The sequence below is a fragment of the Xyrauchen texanus genome, chromosome 44 (assembly GCF_025860055.1).
Source record: "Xyrauchen texanus isolate HMW12.3.18 chromosome 44, RBS_HiC_50CHRs, whole genome shotgun sequence".
Taxonomy (NCBI): domain Eukaryota; kingdom Metazoa; phylum Chordata; class Actinopteri; order Cypriniformes; family Catostomidae; genus Xyrauchen; species Xyrauchen texanus.
In genome coordinates this window covers 23,202,142-23,223,756 of record NC_068319.1, presented here as the reverse complement: position 1 = coordinate 23,223,756, position 21,615 = coordinate 23,202,142, and the positions used below count along the sequence as shown (strand labels likewise).

Genomic DNA, 21,615 nt, shown 5'->3' with positions numbered 1-21,615 from the left:
CCTCAATGCCCCACAAAAAGTCATCGGAATCCTTTTGGTTACCCTAAGCAGGGGAACAAGGCGACGCTTGCCAACCTGGGAATGGGCCGAGCCTAGCCGGGCCTCTTTTCTCTCTATGTTTCTCGCATAGAGCCAAATGGCTGGGGCCCTTACACGCATCGTGGGAAGGGGTTCTTAACCAGTTTCCTATTCTTTCAGGGGGAAAAGACTCTGCGGAAACCACACCTGCCCAGAGACGGGGAGATAAAGTGGTGAATACATCAAATGGGCCATTCAGGTCACATGTGGAAACATGGCGTGGTGGTAGATCTAGCCTCAAGGAGGGGGGAGTTGCTACAGCATGGCGACCGGAGGGCAGCTGGAGGGTCGAAGGGAGACGCTGGTCCACTCGCAAGGGGACCGTAACACGGAAAATACACGCAGGAGGAGTCCAAGCAGGAGTCCCGACCTGTGGAGCACCTATTCCTGTACAGGGTAGATTTGAGTACACACAGTGGATTGGGTCAGTAAATTCCTTCGATGAATTGCGGACCCACAGGGCTAGGGACCCACGAGGATGCAACACTCCTTGTTGAGTTTGCTAGGACCCGAAAGGGGGGGGGGGCACGGCCTGGGTGTGATAGGCCAATGAAATGGCGTCTACCACCCAGTGGGAAAGTCTCTGTTTACCAAAGCAGACAAAGAGCTACTCAGAACGTCTAAAGCTCTGCGTGCGGTCCAAGTAGGTACACAAAGCACGTACCGGACACAGAAATGAAGGGGCTGGGTCTGCCTCCTACCGGGGCAGCGCTTGCAGGTTCACTACCTGGTCTCTGAAGGGCGTGGTAGGAACCTTGGGCACGTAGCCCGGTCGCGGTCTTAGGATCACATGTGTGTATGCCAGACCGAACTCCAGGCAAGTGTCGCTAGGAGAGAATGCTTGCAGGCCCCCGACCCTCTTGATGGAGGCGAGTGTGATCAGCAGGGCAGTCTTTAGAGAGAGGTCCCTGAGCCCAACTGATTCTAGCGGCTCGAAGGGGGGTCTCTGAAGGCCCGTGAGGACCACTGAGAGATCCCAGGAGGGGAACAGGATTGGCCGGGAAGCATTTAACCTCCGGGCGCCTCTTTGGAACCTGATGATTAAGTCATGCTTACCCAAAGACTTGCCGTCTACTGCGTCATGGTGGGCAGCGATAGCAGCAACATACACCTTCAAGGTGGAAGGGGACAGCCTACCCTCCAACCTCTCCTGCAGGAATATGAGCACTGACCTAACTGCACACCTATCTGGGTCTTCAGCCCGGGAAGAACACCAATTTGTGAACAAGCGCCACTTCAGGGCATAAAGTTGCCTGGTAGAGGGGGCTCTGGCTTGGCTGATTGTGTCTATGATGGCAGGTGGTAGACCAGCTAGATCTTTTGCATCCTGTCCAGCCCCGAGAGCCAGCTGCCAGTGCGTCTGCCCCGAGGGGAGCCTCTGTTTGGGCATACCAGAGCGGGCAGTGGGAGGTCTCTCGGGAGGCAAACAGGTCTACCTAGGCCTTGCCGAATCATTCCCAAATTAGCTGAACCGTCTGGGGTTGAAGCCTCTACTCTCCACCGGGCCAGCATTGTCGTGACAGCGCGTCCGCTATCACATTGAGGTCGCCGGGGATGTGAGTGGCACACAGCGATTTGAGTAGCGGCTGGCTCCAAAGGAGGAGACGACGGGCGAGTCGCGACATGTGGCGGGAGCGTATGCCGCCTTGGCGATTTATATACGCTACCGAGGTGGTGCTGTCTGACCTGACTAGGATGTGTTTGTCTCGAACTAATGGGAGAAACTTCCACAGGGCAAAGACAACAGTCAGCAACTCTAGGCAATTGATGTGCCAGCGCAGCGGGGCCACTTTCCAACAGTCTGCTGCTGCGTGCCCGTTAATCACACGCCCCAACCCGATCTGGAGGTGTCGGTCGTGACCAGGACGCATCGGGACACCTGCTGCAGGGGCACTCCTGCCGGTAAAAAGCAGAGGTCTGTCCAGGGTTTGAATGTTTGGCGGCAGGCGGGGTGATTGTTATCCAGTGTGTGCCGTGGCACCATGCTCGTCTCTGGACTCGAGTCTGAAGCCAGTGCTGAAGCGGTCTCATATGCATCAACCCCAGCGGCGTGACTGCCGCGGAGGATGCTATATGCCCCAGGAAACTCTGTAAAAGTTTTAAAGGGACCGTTGTGCCTGTTCTGAAGGTGGCGAGGCAGTCCAGCACTGAGAGAGACGTGCTAACAGGAGAGAGGTGCTAACATTGAGACTGAGTCTAACTCCATGCCAAGAAAAGAGATACTCTGAACCGGGGTGAGTTTGCTCTTTTCTGACCTGAAGCCCCAAACGGCTGAGGTGCCTGAGCACCTGGTCTCTGTGAGTGCATAGTAACTCTCGGGAGTGGGCCAGTATGAGCCAGTCATCGAGGTAATTGAGTATGCGGATGCTGGCTTCTCGGAGCGGGGCAAGAGCTTCCTCTGCGACTTTCGTGAAGACGCGAGGGGACAGAGACATGCCGAAGTGGAGGACTTTGTACTGATACGTCTGGCTGTCAAACGCGAAACGTAGGAAGGGTCGGTGTCAAGGCAAAATTGGTCTACAGGTCTATAGGTCTACCGCTGCGAACCAATCTAGATGCCGGATGCAAGTTAAGATGTGTTTTTGCATGAGCATTTTGAACGGATACATTCGGCCTTTCTTGGGTACGATGAAGTGCTGTAGAAACCCTTCTTCATCTCGGTTGGAGGGACAGGCTCTATCGTGTCTTTGAGTAGAATAGTAGCGATTTCGTAGCGAATAGTAGGGCTTCGCAGCGGGGCGGAGCAGGTAGTCGGGAGGCACGGACTCGTCCCGAGGCTCTGGTGCTGAGAAAGGCTCGAAGCACTTACCTTGCTCCGCGCACCCGGCAGGGGGCGGGTTAGTGAGTGAGGAGGAGGTCCTCTAGCGGCGTCCTCTGGACTCGTCAGAACAGGCCGGCCAGGGAACAATCATGGGGCTGAGGGCGGAGGGTCCGTGTACAGCATGCCGGAACTGTTGAGGTGTGGCGGCAGAGTGCCGTGAGAATGGCATTTGTTGGCCAGGTAACCCAGAGACAATGGAAATAGCTCTTTTACTGAGAATGTGGTACGCAAATGAAATAAATCCAACAAAAGTTTCTCCACCGGGGATGGAGCGGTCCGCTTACCCGCTCCGGAGCTAACGTCTTGGTCCCTGGGTCGATCATCTCAGGAGCGCCTTGGAGCCTTGCGGGTCCTCGAGGGGGTCCGTGAGATGGGGGGCATTGACTTCCTGCGGGGTGCTTAACGCATGGGCTGAGAGATGGGCCCGGGTTGAGGCGGAGCAGGACGTTTCTTCGCTGCAGGAGGATGCCCTCAGCGAGCAGATGGGGCATGGTCCATGGTGGCTTTATAATAAATATTAGAATTCAGATAATACAATACATTACATCCTATACTGTACATACATACAGGCAGCACACAAGTTAAACATTTCTACAATACAAAAAATTTTGTTAGTTGAATATAACCCTATTATTGGTCTAAGTCCGTCTGAGCTACCATATTTTTAATTGTTAATAAAAAAAAACAAATCTATTACAATTACAAGTACAAGTACACCTTAAAATGTAATTTTAAGCTTTGAAAAACGCATCACAAGATCCTTGTATTCGGTTGTGCTCGGGTCCAGTTGTCTTTGAGCTTAAAAGCACATCTGTAGAAGGTTGTGCTGCCTGTTGCTCTTGTTGGTTTGACGAGGCATGTTGGCTGTATAGCTGGAGCGCTGACTGCCCCCTACTGCCACATCAATGTGGAACATCAAGTTTGGATGTTTAGGAATTAGCATATGGCTCAGGGGCATGATTAATTGCATTCGTCCTTTTTTATGTGTACATTTTCATGTAATTAATTGCACTAAATTAACGTGTTAAATTGACAGCCATTAGCTGCAAGAAATGCAGTTTTGTGGTCATGAGTCATTAGACTTTCAACTCATTCGTCTGAAAAAAGTTTGCTATTGTATTAGTCATTATTAGTCTGTCTAGCATATGTCTCATGTCATAATACCCTTTTCTTATTTAGCAGAAGAAGAGAGTCCTGGGAGACAATTCATACTAGATTCAATAGAGGAAGCTAAAAAAATGGTGGATGCTGCCTACAAATATTCCCGTGATGAGTGAGTAAAGTGTGTAAGAATGTAAATTGCTCAAAATTATTTTGCCGTCATGCCAGTTGTTGATCTATTTTCATACATTTTCCCAATCCCAGGAGTTTAGCAAGGGTGCGCAAGGATGTCATCAAGCCTTCGGACAAACTGCGTCTTATGAAACAGCCAGTTTGAAAAACCTGTGAAGCTGTGAGAGCCGCAGATTACATGGAGCAGACGCTTATACTGATCAATGAGAAGGCTCATCATGCACACAAGAGGTCCATCAATGCTACGTATGAGGGCAATACCTTGCAAAACTCACAGAGTAATGCAGATCTGAGCCATTACAGTGTGATATTCCATGATAACAACACTCATTGTGTTTTTTCTCTTAGGCCTGCTCACTCCAGACGAGCTTAACACCATCAAGCGTCTGACAGGCTGTGCTGCTCAAACACAACCCCCATCTTGTAGGACCACACCCCTCATAAACAAGTATCAAACTGCCTCCAATGTTTGCAACAACAGGTCAGTCCTGCCCTCCTTATTCAGAGTATTTTTACAAAGTCTGAGTGATTCTTCATCTAATTACCACCTGATAGAAGTATTTTACTGATACAATACATTGGGGTTCAAAAGTTTGATTATTTACTGTATAGGTCACTAATAAAATTGTGACATTGTGACATTGACCATGTTAACCCCTTTATACAAAAGGTCAGGTTTCCTTCCTTATATAGAATTACACAAGATATCTCAAATCATGCTTGCAACATACAGGCTGTCATTAAAGCAAAAGGGGCACAAATAAATACTAAGAAACTCTGAAAGTCATGATAATTTTTCAAATATTTTTCCCCAAAGGAACAGTCCTGACACTTGTCTCCCCTTCTTCCGTTCATCACCTGCTTGTGGTTCTGGGAACACCGGCTTTATCTATGGTGGTGTCCCCAAAGTCCGAGAACAGATCAACGCTCTTACAGCTTTTCTAGATGCTGGGCAAGTTTATGGGGCAGAGGACAGGCTGGCAAAGGAGCTGCATGACCTGACCAATGATGGTGGTCTGCTATGCTTCAACGATCAGTTTCTTGACAATGGGCGAGAGCACCTGCCCTTTACCAATGTACAGAGCAAAATGCACGTAGAAAAATCCTCAACGACACAAGCCTGACAGAAGTGCCTTGCTTTATTGCAGGTCAGGAACTTTTTCATTCTTTGATGGTAAATGCAGCAAATTTGTCTTCATATAAAATTTTCACATTGCATAGTAGTTGACAGTTGGTACATTTTGCCTCTCAAATTATGCATTTGTGTAGGGGATGGTCGTGTTGATGAGAACATTGCTCTTACCTCCCTACATGCCCTATTCATGAGGGAGCACAACCGATTGGCTCGTGCCCTTCACATACTCAACCCTAGTTGGAGTAGTGAAACCCTCTATCAAGAGGCACGAAAGATTGTGGGTGCATACCAACAGGTAAAGCCACCCAAAAAAATCCATTGATAAACATAAACAATTACAAATTTTAATTAAACAGATATACACTATCAAAAACTCCTAAATCTTTCTCTTTTAGATACTGGTGATTAAGGAATACCTGCCGCACATTGTTGGCCCTGGTGCTTACAATAAACACCTTGGCCAGTATCCAGGGTATGATGAGAATGTGGACCCTAGCATTGCTAATGTCTTTGCCACTGCAGCTTTCCGTTTTGCCCACCTGGCCATTCAACCCATCATATTTCGTCTTGATGAAAATTACCAGAACCATCCTCAATTTCAAAACGTGCCCCTCTTTGAGGCCTTTTTTACTCCTTGGAGGGTGATTTTTGAGGGTAAGTTTAGGAAAAATAGAGATGGCATAAAATATCTTGTTTACACCTGGTATTAAGATGCATCTAGGTTGATCCGATAACATGTGGTCAGGCGAGACACATCACTGTTTACTCCTGTCAACATTTGTGTTTGGTTTTTGAGTGGTCTCTGATTTCATTACGACATACATCAATCATATGCATGATAATAAATGGCAAAAAAGATGCAAAAGTCTCTCCTAGATGCAGTTGAAATTTCATCTTAAGCACAAACGCAACATTTAGAGTAAATTTATTCATTAATTTAGTTGAATAACCATGTTAGCTGAGCTTCAGATGTGTGTGATCCAAAAAGAATTCCAATAAAAATGACTTGAGTTCAGAATGACCATCATTTTAAGCCCCAGATCTTTTGGCTCTCCAAGCACGCACAGTTGAGAGTAAACTCTTAGAGGGGAATAGGGTATATTCTGAAATGAACACAACCTGTAACAGATAATGTAGTACAGATTTGTTGCAGTGTACCCACTGAGCCCTAAAATGTTTCTTTTTGTTAGGTGGCGTGGATCCTCTGCTCCGAGGATTGATTGGTCAGCCGGCAAAACAGAACACACAGGATCACACGTTGGTGAATGCTCTTAGAGAGAGGCTATTTGCTTTTACTAGCCACATTGCTTTGGACCTGGCTGCCCTCAACATGCAAAGAAGTCGTGACCACAGTATACCAAGTAAATATTCCAGCCTCTTATCAAAGTCTTGACCCTTTGAAAACAAACCACCTAAAGCTAATTCAGCCAAATTTCATGCTGCATTATAACCTAATTTAGTTCCATGTGTTTTTGAGAGGAAACTTACCGTATACATGCATTTTGTTCCTCATAAGGCTACAATGCATAGCGGCAGTTCTGTGGACTGGCCACACCTCAAAATGAGCAAGAAGTGGCTGTGGTGATGAACAACACTGAATTAGCTTGCAGGCTTATTGAGCTTTACAAAACCCCTGCGAACATTGACGTTTGGTTAGGAGGCATCGCTGAGCCTTTCGTACCTGGTGGTCGTGTTGGTCCACTTTTTGCTAGTCTTATCTCTATGCAGTTCAAGCACATTCGCCAAGGTGACAGGTAAATCTCTGTGCATTTAGTCTATTAGTCTAGTATGTGTGTGATTGGTGTTAATGCCAAGTGTGATTGTGTTCAGGTTATGGTGGGAGAACAAAGGAGTGTTCACAACTAAACAAAAAGCCTCACTGGCCCTTGTGTCTCTGGCCTGCATCATCTGTGACAACACAGGAATCCGCAATGTTCCCAATGATCCTTTCCACTTCAGCAGTTCTGCAAGTTTTATTAGCTGTGACAATATCCCAGCCTTTGACCTCACCCCTTGGATTGAGACTGGTAAGACACCAAACAGAAGAACTCTTAAATGCAAACAGTATATGTATGTAGTAATATATAGCACAAATCGTCTTCCCCTGACTGCAAATTTCTGCCTAAGCTTCTACCTAACTTTCTATGTGCTTGTAAAGTACTGTACTTTATTTCATGGTAGCATAGGCTATGTCCCTGAAGGGCCGTTCAATGCTCATAACAGCATTGGGGGAGGTTATGTGTCGACCTGGTGCGCTGGCTATGAGGCACGCAGTAGTCTGCCTGTCTCGCACCGCCAGTTCACGTAACACAGTTCAGCTAGTTGTGACGTTTTTGTAGGGGACCCCTAGTGTCCCTTCATAGACACAACATCGAGTGAGTGACAAATAGGGAATGTCCTGGTTACTTCCATAACCTCTGTTCCCTGATGGAGGAAATGAGACGTTGTGTCCCTCCTACCACAATGCTGGACTACCCGCTGAAATGGCCGGGACCTTCTCTCTCGGCTCCTCAGCACAAAACCTGAATGAGCGGTTCGCATGCCAGCTCCTTTATGCCCGTATGTTCAGAGGAGTAGCATGCAAATATCACTAGTCAATTCCAATTGGCCTTTTATCAAAGATCAGAGGTGTCTCGGGCTCCCAAGAGTGACCCCTAGTGTCACTTAATCGACACAACGTCTCGTTCCCTCCATCAGGGAATGGAGGTTATGGAAGTAACCAGGACGTTTGGTTCACCTTTGTTTGACCGTCCAGGTGACAGTGGCATCCATGTTACAAAGTTTTTATTTTCTGCTGAATGCAAGAAAAGGAGCAAATAACTGTGTTTTGTGTATTGACTATTATTTAGCTTGAATGAAAGTGAACATCTCTGCAAATCCTTTCAACTGGCATGAGCATGAGCAGATTTGAATTGCAAATATGTATTGCTTTACACAGGTTTAGTGCAGTGACATGTATGATACTCAGACTAACTGTTAAGCAGTAATTTATAGATCACCAAGGATCTTAACCAACTGTTAAGTCCTGAACTTCCTTGATTTTACTTGCTTAAGATTAGATTAGATTCAACTTTATTGTCATTGTGCAGAGTACAAGGACAAGGACAACGAAATGCAGTTTGCATCCAACCAGAAATGCAAAAAAAGCAGAGAGGTGCAATGTGATATTCAAGTGTAGGTGGTGCACAGGCAGGACAAGAAATATATTGCAGTGTTAAGAGCCAATTGTCACCGGGATGCAGAGCTAGAGTTCAGTCCTCCCGGTCTCCCGGACAACAGGGTTGTTCTACTGCAATATACCTGGTGTATATGAATTTCAGTTCTCATGCATAAGAACTAGAACGTTGGGCACTGTGACCTTAAAGAAAAACCAAATTGTACAGCTGACTGCTGAAACAATCAATCTAAATGTACGAACATTAGCTGAAGGGCAGGTAGTTCTGACACTTCAGACAGGAGACCGTGTGTGGATAAAGACTTCCTGGTGGCGACCCTGCTGGTGTGAGAAGGACCCTACCTCACCATCCACAGGGGAGTCTCTTCAGCCACCCCCGGCGCCCCCAGTAACACCAGCTCCACCTTTCAGCTAACCGACCCTCACGCCAGTCGCCTTCCACGAGCCAGTGCGGCCCACTTCGTCTGCCCGGAGGAGGGAGAGAAGACTGGCTTCCGCCTTCCGGCACACGCCTGCCCCCGTCAGCGAGCCAGCGCCTGTAGCCTCCGATGTCAGTGAGCCAGCGTCTGTAGCCTCCGATGTCAGTGAGCCAGCGCATGTAGCCTCCGATGTCAGTGAGCCAGCGCCTGTAGCCTCCGATGTCAGTGAGCCAGAGCCTGTAGCCTCCGATGTCAGTGAGTCAGTGCCTGTAGCCTCCGACAGCAGTGAGCCAGCACCTGTAGCCTCGACCGTCCCTGAGCCAGCGCCTGTGGTCTTGTCCGCCCCAGTGCCAGTAGCCATGACGTCCAAGAGCCAGCGCCAGTGGTCGTGTCCGTCCAAGAGTCAGCGCCTCTCGAGCCTCCCAGGGCTCCTCCTCCCGAGCCTTCCACGGCTCTGCCTCCCGAGCCTCCCACGGCTCCACCTCCTGAGGCCCCCGAACCTTCCTCGGCTCTGCCTCCTGAGCCTCCCTCGGCTCTGCCTCCTGAGCCTCCCTCGAGTCTGCCTCCTGAGCCTCCCTCGGCTCCGCCTCCTGAGCCTCCAGAGCTTTCCATGGTTCCGCCTCCCTCTGCTTCATCTCCAGAGCCCCTCTCCGCTCCGCCTCAGGACCTGTCCCTGTCCTGAGGCTGCCTCCCAGGCCTCCAGGACCGGCCCCTGTCCCTCGACTGCCTCCGAGGCCCCCCAAACCTGTCCTTGCCCTGTGGCCAGCTCCCAGGCCCCCTGAACCGGTCCCTGTCCTGTGACCACTTCCCAGGTCCCCAGAACCGTCCCTTGCCTTGTGGCCAGCTCCCGGGCCACCCAAACCTGTCCCCATAGCGTGGCCGCCTCCCAGACCACCTAAACCTGTCCTTTCCCGGTCAATACCTCCCTGGCCTCCTCAACCTGTCCCTACCCGGTGGACGCCCCCCAGGCCACCTGACCCGGTTCCCTTCACACACCCCCAGAGTCTGCCTGTCTGCCCCTTGTACCCCCATGGACTGCCTAATTGCCCCCGTGAACTGTCTCAATTCCCTTTTTTCCCCCGTGGACTGCCTACTTGCCCCTTGTGCTTCCTTAGTCTGTCTCTGTGTCCCTTGTGCCTCCTTGATCTGTCCCGGTGTCCCTTGTGCCCCTTTTGGTCTGTCTTTCCTCCCCCTCTTCTAGCCCCCCTCGCCTGGAACATTTTTTGTTTTTGTTTAGACCCTCTGGAATCCGGTCCTTTTGAGGGGGGGCTATGTTACGATCCCTGTGTTCTCTGTTTCACTGTCACGTTTATGTCACAAATGGTCCGCCCCACGTTTTCCGTTTCACTCTCGCCAGTCGCGTCCCATGTCACTCTTCTTTGTTGTCCGTCCCGTGTTTTCCGTTTCACCAAACACGCTCCCTGTCATGTCTTCCTTGTTGCCCGCATGTGTTTCACTGTCTCTGTTAGAACTACACTTCCCTTCGTCCTCACTCCTCATCACCGCTGTCACGGCGTAATTATCGCACCTGTTCGTGATTTTGTTATCACCGTGTCCGGTCTATTTAAACCCGCTTGTTTTCCCGTTCCTTTGTCATTTGTTGAATGTTCATGTCTGGTTTCTGGTTGTGCATTCGCCCTTGTTTCCTGCCCTTCATGTTCATTCTTCCAGCTGTGTGTTCGTTTGTGTTAGTTAAGTTTTTCCCATCGTGGACTGTTCTTTTGTTCTTGTGATTGTTTATTTTGCTAGTTTGTTAATAAAACCTGCTTTTGGATCCGCAACCCCTGTCTGCCTTCTCCTGCTTCCTGCATTCGTTACAATAACCAGTTCCAGCTACTTCTCTGGCCATATTCTCTTCGCTGAGTAAAGAATCTATTATGAAAAACATTGTTTTCATTTATAATATTGCTTCTTATTTATAATAAGTGCAAGCAAATTACATTTTTCAACTTATGTTACAACTGTGACTTTTTGTTTATTAGAATACTAAGAAATAAGTGCCTTCCACAAAATAAATGTAATAACCAGATTAAAATCCTTTGCCCAAAACCAAACTGTGGAAACATATTGAGGGTAATATAACACTTTTGTATTTTTGAATTTATTTTACATTGTGATTGCTTATTTGCCCTGGACTGAGTTTATTGTTAACATACATATTAACTATGTTTTTATCAAAGTAATGCGCTGTAATAATTTGAAAATCAGTTTAGGTTTAGTGATACTTATTGTTTAATTTGTAATGTACTACATTACTACAGAATATTCAGCACTATTACTGTATACTATATGAATATCAACTACTGTATATTCATTGTTTAGAGCATTATTGTAACTTTACATGCACTAGCTCATTTTATTTTTTGTATGGTTGTTTTGTTGTCATATTGCAACAAATCTGTAGTCCATTCTGTGACAACTACATTTTGTGTATGCTTTTAACAAAGCGAAATAAAAAATTTAAAAACTTGATTAGCAGTCATTTTCTACTTTCTAAACGTTGAGGTTTCAGAGTGTGAAAGCATAAACAAATAGGAAATAATATAAAATAGGCCTAATTATGTTTGCCTATGACACAATTATTAATGCTAATCTACAACTGTGATGTGTCTGCGTACAGGAATGACAGAAATGTCTTCACTAGAACTGTCGCAAGTCCTGAATGTCACCATCTCTAACCACCACTGACCACTTTTTTTGCCATTGCAGTGTGTTTCTCAACAACTGCTTTCACACCAATCTTGTGTTTTATAGTTTGAGAACCACACTAATATAAAATATGAGGCACTGAATATAAAGAAAGCTCTGTTGTAAATGGTTTTGGAGATTTTCCACAGAAGTCAAATTTGTAAGAGTTTAAACTAACATTTATACATTGAGGTTGAAGTAGTTATTTAATGAATATTCAGATAGGATATATATTTAATTATTTTCTAAATCTAAAAACAATTTCAGCTATTATAAAGGCTAAATAAGTGACCACCCCAGGATGATGTCAAACTATGCTGTTGCTAAACTAAAGAGCTGAAAGAGTGCAACAAGTTATCAAATGTGTCATACAACTGCGTATGTGCATTATCTTCTATCAGCAAGCTAAGACTGTGACGTAATGAAGCTAGGAAGCAAGTTGCAAGTTGACAATTAGTTTATTGACAGTCAAATTGAGAAGATAGGGGAAAAGTCCGGGGTGATGGTCTAGTGGCGCAGAGTCTCCAATGGTCAGATGATCGTGGTGAGAAGAGTGAAGAGAAGTGTTGAGCAGACACGGCGAATCCGGGTAACAGCAAACAGGACACGAAACAGGGACAACGAGAGAACTGGACTGGAACTCTGAAGAGCGAACAACACCGGACATCACAAACAACGATCTGACAAGGAGATGAGAGAGTGGTGAGAATTTAAAGGGAATGGGAATGAGTAACAGCTGGTGAGAGGAGTGATTGCGGCAGACGCTAATCATGGTACAAACAACACGCCCACACATTCACGCACCCACACAACACACACTAAGAACAAGGCACGAGACAAGGAAGAGACATAGGATTAAATACCGTGACAGTACCCCTCCCCTAGGAACGCCTCCTGGCGTTCCCAGGCTCCCTACCTGCCGATTGTAGTCATCGATAAGGGAGTGATCCAGAATGTCTCTGGCGGTACCCAACCTCTCTCCTCCGGACCGTAACCTTCCCAGTCCACCAGGTACTGAAATCCGCGTCCCCTCCGTCTTGAGTCCAGAATACGGTTGACCGAATAAGTAGGTTCCCGTCTACGAGTCGGCGGGGGAACGGAACCGGCCGGGTTAATCGCGGGAATAAAAGACGGGTTTTATTTTGGATACATGAAATACGGGGTGAATTCTCCTGTGCGCTGGAGGAAGGTTGAGGCGGACTGCCACCGGACTAACGATCTTGGTGACAGCGAGCGGGCCAATAAATTTAGGTGCAAGTTTATTAGATACGGAGCGTAGAGGAATGTTCTTAGTAGAAGGCCACACTTTTTGACCAACGGCGTATCATGGGAGGCCTAGACCGGTGGCGATCAGCTTTGGCCTTGGTGCGTGACCCCACTTGGAGTAGAGTCTCCGGGCCCTAGTCCAAGTGCGGTGACACCTCTGGACCGAAGGCGTGGCGGAGGGACCGCGACTTCGGATTCCAGACTAGGAAAAATAGGTGGCTGGTAACCTACACTACACTCAAGCGGAGATAGGCCCGTGGATGATACTGGTAGCGTGTTGTGGGCGTACTCAACAAAAGACAGTTGCTGACTCCATGAGGAAGGATTCTTGGATACCAAACATCGTAACGTTCTCTCCAGATCCTGGTTGGCTCGCTCAGATTGACCATTGCTCTGGGGATGAAACCCTGAGGACAGACTAACAGTCGCTCCCAGTAATTTACAAAATTCTCGCCAAAATTTGGACACAAATTGGGGTCCTCTGTCAGAGACCACATCTGTCGGGAGGCCATGTAGCGAAAGACGTGGTCAATGACAATCACCGCTGTCTCCTTGGCAGAGGGTAATTTGGGCAAGGGAATGAAGTGGGCCGCCGAGAACCGGTCCACCACGGTTAAAACTACCGTGTGTCCCTGTGAGGGTGGGAGGCGGTGATAAAATCTAGAGCGATATGGGACCAGGGTCTCGATGGCACCGGCAGCGGTTGAAGTAACCCGTCTGGGGGTCGATTGGAACTCTTACCAGTGGCGCAGACTGAGCAAGCCAAAACAAAACTGTGAGCGTCCACGAACCATCAAAGGCCACCAGAATCGTTGCTTGACTAAAAACTTAGTTCGATTAACTCCTGGATGACAAGCCACATTAGAACAATGTCCCCACTGAATAACGCTGGACCGTAACCCCTCCGGCACAAACAAGCGGTTCGGTGGGCACCGAGCCGGGCGTTACCCTTCTAAGGCCGTCTTGACCTTCGATTCGATCTCCCATGTGAGTGTAGAGATGAATAGAGTCTCTGGTAAAATGCACTCGGGAGTAGACGGGCGTTCGGAGTGATCAAAAATACGTGATAAAGAATCGGGTTTGATGTTCTTGGAACCCGGGCGTACGAGAGTAAAATCAAAGCGACCGAAAAAAAGAGCCCACCGAGCCTGCCTGGAGTTTAATCTTTTAGCTGTGCTGAATATATTCCAAATTCTTGTGATCGGTCCAGACGATAAAAGGTACCCCGAACCCTCCAACCAGTGGCCCATTCCTCCAAAGCTAACTTGACTGCCAACAACTCTCTGTTACCAATGTCATAATTACGTTCGGCCGAGGACAAGCGATGAGAAAAAACGCGCAAGGGTGTATCTTGTCGCCTGAAGGAGAACGCTGGGATAGCACTGCGCCTACCCCCACCTCTGAAGCATCGACCTCCACCACGTAACTGACGTGATGGATCAGGGGTTATCAGGATGGGGGCTGAAACAAAGCAACCTTTCAGTTTGGCAAACGCAGCCTCAGCTGCGTCTGACCACCTGAACGTTGTTCTGGGGAGGTCAGGGCGGTCAGAGGTGTGGCTAGTTGACTGAAATTGCGAATGAAACGCCGGTAGAAATTGGCGAACCCCAGGAATCTCAGTAGGGCCTTACGAGACTCTGGACTTGGCCAATCTACCACAGCCTTGATCTTCTCAGGATCCATCGCATTCCCTCAACCGACACGATGTACCCTAAGAAAGGAACAGACTGTGCATGAAAAGCGCATTTCTCCGCCTTGACAAAAAGCCCATTCTCTAGCAATCTCTGAAGCACTAGCCGGACGTGCTGCACATGTTCCTGGAGAGAAGAAGAAAAATCAATATGTCATCCAGGTAAACATATATGAACTGATCAACCATGTCTCGCAGCACGTCATTGACGAGTGCCTGGAAGACCGCTGGGGAGTTGGACAAGTCGAACGGCATGACCAAGTATTCAAAGTGACCCCTGGGGGTGTTAAAAGCGGTTTTCCATTCATCCCCTCCCTGATGCGGACCAAATGATAAGCATTACGTAAATCCAATTTCGTGAAGATAGATGCTCCCTGCAACCTCTCAAAAGCTGAAGACATCAACGGTAGAGGATAAGTATTCTTTACCGTGATGTTGTTCAGCCCCGTAATCAATGCAAGGTCGCAGAGATCCATCCTTCTTCCCCACAAAAAGAATCCGCCCCGCTGGAGAAGAGGAAGGGCGGATGAATCCATTAGCTAGAGAATCAGAAATATATTTCTCCATAGCCTCCCTCTCTGGAATCGAGAGTGAATATAGCTTGCCCTTAGGCGGAGATGTACCTGGCAATAACTCTATGGCACAGTCATAGGGACGATGTGGAGGGAGAGAAGCCGCCCGAGACTTACTGAACACCTCCTTCAGGTCCAGGTACTCCGCGGGCACGTTAGATAAATCCACCGCCTCTTCCTGAAAAACAGGGACAAAAACAGACGAACAGGCAGAAACAAGACAAGACTTATGACATTGAGTGCTCCACGCTGACACAGACTTAGACTGCCAGTCCACTTTAGGGTTGTGATGGGTGAGCCAGGGATGACCAAGGACGATGGGGGCAAGAGGAGTGTCCAGTATGTAGAAGGAGATGGTCTCGGTGTGATTGCCTGACGTGACGAGAGTGATGTCTTCAGTGGCTAGGAAATGGTGGGAAGTTTCTGGCCATTGAGGGCGTGAACAGCGATCCGGTGAGTGAGAGACTTGAGGGGACTTGGTGGTTGAGTGCAAAAGTGTAGTCCATGAAATTTCCTTCGGCCCCAGAATCCAGAAGTGCTCGACAGTCGTGGACGGTGATTAGACCATTGAAGACTTACCGGAAGGAGGGTAGATGTGGATGAGGTCTTCTCGTGGAGATCCCACCCGATAGTAGCCTCATACTTGCTATCGGGCGGATCCTTTTAAAGGACAGTTGTAGGCAAAATGTCCAGCACCACCACAGTACAAACACAGTCCCTGGGATCTCCGCCTTTCCTTCTCCTCCCGGAAAGCCGGGCTCGACCCACCTGCATGGGCTCGGGATCACAGATGGGGCTGAACGCGTCCCGCCTCCAGAACATTGACCGCCTAATCCTCTCAAGGGGCGGTTGGTTTGTACTCGCTGTTCCATTCTGGATAACCTTAGCGTCCACTCTAAGCGCCAAGGCGATCAAATCGTTTAGCTTGGTGGGGAGATCCATGGCGTATATCTCCTTTTGGACGCGATCAGCCAGCCCATGCAGGAACATGTCCCACTGCGCCTCCTCGTTCCATTGGCTCTCCGCCGCTAGCGTCCGAACTTCGATAGAAAAGTCTGATACAGATCTCTCCCCTGACGCAAGTCGGCCAGCACTCTGGCTGCCTCTCTACCGGAGACAGCACGGTCGAAACTCGCTTCATCTCCGCGGAGAGTGCTTGAAAAGAGGTGCAGCATTCATCTTGATTCTCCCACACCGCCGTTCCCCAAAGGGCCGCTCTCCCAGAAAGTAAGCGTCAGGACAAAAGCTGACCTTGGTTCTTTCATCACAGAATGTTCTGGGTTGTAAAGAAAAATGCATTGAGCATCGTGTTAGAAAAGCTCGGCAAAAATTGGGTTCACCTGAATATAGCTCTGGAACCGGTAGGCGGGCTCCGACTGGGAGGGGGCTGGTGGTGGTTGAGGAATCAGCGGTCGCGGGTGGCGCAGTGGGAGCTCGCAGAAGTTGAATTTGCTGGGTGAGTCCGGACACCTGCGCCACTAGAGCCTGGACAGCTGAGCCGTGTCATTGAGATTCTTCTCCTGGTTCTCCATACTGAAGTCTGCTGTTCATCACGAATTCTTCTAGGCTGTCTGAATTGTTACTCGCTGCTTCCATCTTGTGGTCAGATCGTTCTGTGACGTAATGAAGCTAGGAAGCAAGTTGCAAGTTGACAATTAGTTTATTGACAGTCAAATTGAGAAGATAGGGAAAAGTCCGGGTGATGGTCTAGTGGCGCAGAGTCTCCAATGGTCAGATGATCGTGGTGAGAAGAGTGAAGAGAAGTGTTGAGCAGACACGCGAATCCGGTAACAGCAAACAGGACACTGAAACAGGGACAACGAGAGAACTGGACTGGAACTCTGAAGAGCTGAACAACACCGGACATCACAAACAACGATCTGACAAGGAGATGAGAGAGTGGTGAGAATTTAAAGGGAATGGGAATGAGTAACAGCTGGTGAGAGGAGTGATTGCGGCAGAGCGCTAATCATGGTACAAACAACACGCCCACACATTCACGCACCCACACAACACACACTAAGAACAAGGCACGAGACAAGGAAGAGACATAGGATTAAATACCGTGACAAAGACAACATGCTAGCAGGTTTGTGTAAGTGAATGGTAGGTGGGCTTATATCTTCACTGTTTTGCATTTGCCTTGTGTGCCAGCGATTGAGCATGTTTACATGCACACCAATATGCTGACAACAACCAAAACTCAGCTTATGCAAAAAATAATCAGACAATTAACACAAGAAACCCACATTTACATGAGATTTGATATCATCAGTTTATTCTCAGCTTTTGATGACAAAACACGAAAAGGCATGAGCACAACATTGCCGTATATTGGATAAACCCCAAAGTATACTTTGCAGTGTAAATTTGGTCCTCAGCAGAGTACAAAACTGTACCCAGTTTTCCTAACTGTATCCTCTCCCCATAAATGTGGAATATTTTGCTCAATCTAGTGGGTCCACAAGGTAGAAACACTCACATATGGGCCATTTCTTTCATGAGGTAGTGCTCAAAGACAACACAAACGCTGGTGAACAAAAGGAGACGAAGGTTGAAACAAAAACAGTCAATGTGCAAGTCAAGAGCACGTGTGTGAGGACCAGTGTGGTTAACGTTACTTTTAAAAGTAACTTGTTAGAATATTACATTACTCCTTAAAAAGGTAATTGAATTAATTACAATTTTTTATTTTATATAGAAAGTAAAGAGCCACAATACTTTTGTGTTACTTTTTCTCACAGCCACTTTCTCTTCTGCTATGTTATGCATTCCATACAAATAATCCATGCACTGCATACAAGAGACATTACAGGTCATGCTAGCTACTGTACAACACTCATGTCAAAACAACATAGTAAACAAACAGATATTTAGAAAGTAGATATTAACGTCATATTTATAATAAAGAATCAATAACATGAATATGCATGATTTGTTTTTTCATCAACATGGCAGCCAATATGAATAATGAAGAATAACCACTGTCTTACATAAAGCAGCAAAGTCCAACACTTGAACCTGCATCATATATATCATCATGTGCTGTGCCCATCGACACTGTCAGAGTCAACTTAAGAAGTTTTTCAAAAGTCAGGATAAAATTCAGTGGGGAATGCCAGCCTAACATGTTCAAGGAATAAATTAATATTATTCACTTGATCATCTCAGTGCATGCTTATTTTGAGTTGATCCATGGTGCGTACTGACGCCACAACTTCAAAGGCGCTTGTTGATACAACTTGAATGAAATTGTTTTAATGCTACCAAAATGTCATAAAAATGGTTTGTTTCATGAATCAAACTACTTGTTAATTATAAAACAAAAATGTAGAATATTTTTAGAAACTAAGACATTATCTCTGCGTACACAAACATGTAGAACGTTGTTCTGAGCCACTGATCCAGAGTCAGCTTTTTTCATTCCATTCTCCTGGTTACAGGGAGCTCTAACACAGAGCAGTTCGGCTGCTTAAGTCCATGAATTGAGCGAGTCATGGCCAGTGGAGGACTAGTCTTATAATCCCTCTGCCTAAATGTGTTTACTGATTTTTTTAATGCATTGTGTATTAACACACGAATCAACCGTGATCCACTCAACCGAATGTTGTTGAACTCGTATTACGCTAAAAACACGAAATGCGCATGCACATTAGCGAGATGAAGGTGATATGCTCTTTTACCTGCAATGCAGGACTTCTTTTCTATATCCATTCACTATTGGGTGCTTGGTTGGACATTCCAATTTGTCCCATTCATTTAAATAGAAGTGACTTGTTTCTTCTGCTAAATAGTCTCTGGCCTCACACTCTAAACAAATACAATGCCCATCATGCACTATGTCTCCTCCCTGAAGTCTGCACACTTTTACTCATGATTTCTCACAATACAGGGACTGTAGAGGTGTACAAAATCTAGGAGTTACTTTATTTAAAACGTAACTCTGATACTATGGTCTTAAATAAAAAAAATTGCCTTAATTTACTCGTTACTCAAAAAAGTAATCTGATTACGTAATGCACGTTACGTTTATCACATTACCCCCAACACTGGTGAGGACGTAAGGAGATACCTGCATTTTTATGACTCAAGTGTGAAAGATATCTTTATGGGTCAAAACTCCTGAAGAACAATTTCAGTATTGCATAGCAATAATCAGGCAAATCAAAGTCTCAGAGAGGGATAAAGGCTGACTGGAGACTGCAGTGCGACAGAGAGAGAGAGAGATTTATGGACAGCTGTCCGACACCTATGTGTGTTTGTCTTTTTGTTTAAGTTCCTATATTAAAATATAATTTATATCGTCAAGCCGGTTCTCGCCTCCTCCTTTCCCTTTAAACCCTGTACAATGTTAAATCTTAAAATAGAATTCATAGCTAGAAGTAAAGTACAGTGTAAATACTTTAGTATGTGAACAACTTGAAAAAGGGAAGGAAGGAATTTCAATTCACAACAGTACAAAGTGACGGATAGATAATTTGGAGAAAAAGAAATATAGTAATTCGAAAAGTGAACATGCTTAACACTTGATTATCGCCATTACATGACATATGTTGCTTATTTAATAGCAACATCTCTTTTGAAACACAAATTTTGTCTTGAGGTTTTGCCTTTACTTCAGTTAGCCAACAAAATGAAGTAACATCCTCTACATTGTTTCAACACAGATGTGTTTATACATGTAAGCAAACATAAACATCTGTAGACTCATTTACATTTAGTATTACAAAAGTAATGAATATAATTATTGTGACAGGGCATTACTTGCATGGCACCACTAATCATTGTTGCAGAAGTTGGCTGTAAGATTTGGAATTGACTTCTGTAGACAAATTCATGAAAAACATATTGTACTATACATGAGAGACCCAATATACTGAATGCCCAACAATAGAAAGCAGAGCGTCCGACAAAACATAAACCTGATAAGATCGTTGATAATTATGAGACAATAAATTACGTGTTTTTTGGCTTATATTTTATTTTTATTTTGTTTTTTCATTTAAGTCAATCTCATTCTAGTCAGGCCAAAACACTTTCTAATCAGGCTATGGGCTCAGCTCAGTCACAACATGTGCTTTGTTCAAAGTCATAAACTCATTTACGTTGACTCACAGTCTCTTTGCTGATAAATAGTTAGAGAAGGAAATTCTAGTTCCTAGCAAGTCCATTTACTGTCAGAGATAAAGTCACGAGATTGTTAAAACTATTTTGACCTAAATATTGTTCGTCAGTTTCACAGAAGATATTTATAATATTTTTTAAAGAAACAAAAAATTGTGACACTTTACAAAAAGGTTCCATTTGTTAACATTATTTAACAAGAACTAACAATGAACAATATATTTAGAACATTTATTAATCTTAATTAATGTTATTTTCATCATATACTAATACATTTTTAAATTATTGTATTTGTTAACATTAGTTAATGCACTATGAACTAACGTAAACTAACAATGAACAATTGTATTTTCTTAACTAAAATTAACAAATATAAATAAATGCTGTAAAAAAAAACTGTACATTGTTCATTGCTTGCTCATGATCCCTAATGCATTTACTAATGTTAACAAATTGAACCTCATTGTAAAGTGTTACAGAATAAATAACAGGAAGACATTAAGTTAGTGAAATAATTTACATTAAATCACTTCCAGATTCAGAAAATGTTTTATTCCTAGGTGGTGCATCTTATGGTCTGAAATATATTTATACCCTCTTTTACCCTCTCTAAATCGCTAACTGTCAAACTTCATATTGTATTAATTTTTTATAATTATTTTGTGATTTATAATTTATGTAATATAATAATACACATGTCATACTGTTTGTCACATAGTGTATCATCATTTCCACAATATGTTTTCAGTACTAGAATATTATTACATATTTTGTGTCAGAAATGTTGCTTGTTCTGTGTTGCACATTGTAAAAAATGTTTTGTCAAATAACCTAAAAGTGTGCTTCATTTAAGAACAACTAAATGGCCTGGTTTCACCTTGGTCATATTAAATCAACCTTCCTACATAAGGTTACCAAGTGGAAACAGATTCTTTTAACAATTGCTTGTTACCACTTTTAACAATGTCTGTCCCAAAAATCTTTATCTATTTTCTCAAATGAATGTAATGTTTTTCCCAAACCTGGTCCAGGAGTTCCAACAACACTACACACAACGCACCTGACCCAGTTGCCAGTAGAGACTCTGTGACCTGAACTGGGTGTCCAGAATCCAGAATCGGTCTGTCTTCGCCGGCCAAAGGTGGTCAGCGCAGACCACAACGATCTGCCCAGGTCTGTCGGTCCTGGGCGAGTCCCATCCAATTGTGTCCCAGATCTCGTCGTAGCGAGTCACGACATCGTGTTGCAGGGCGCCCGCGTGGCCGCTTGATGTCGATCGGCAACCAGACGGTGACTTCGCGTGTCCATCTTTCGTCTGTCCGCCGCATCAGGTGTCCAGCCCAGCGCTTCTTGG

The 21,615-nt window shown here is 45.7% G+C and overlaps 1 pseudogene; it reads left to right on the top strand.

The window, feature by feature from the left end:
- Positions 1–340: 340 nt before the first annotated feature.
- LOC127636642 (myeloperoxidase-like) overlaps positions 341–21,615 on the top strand; it is a 37,007-nt pseudogene continuing 15,732 nt past the window's right edge.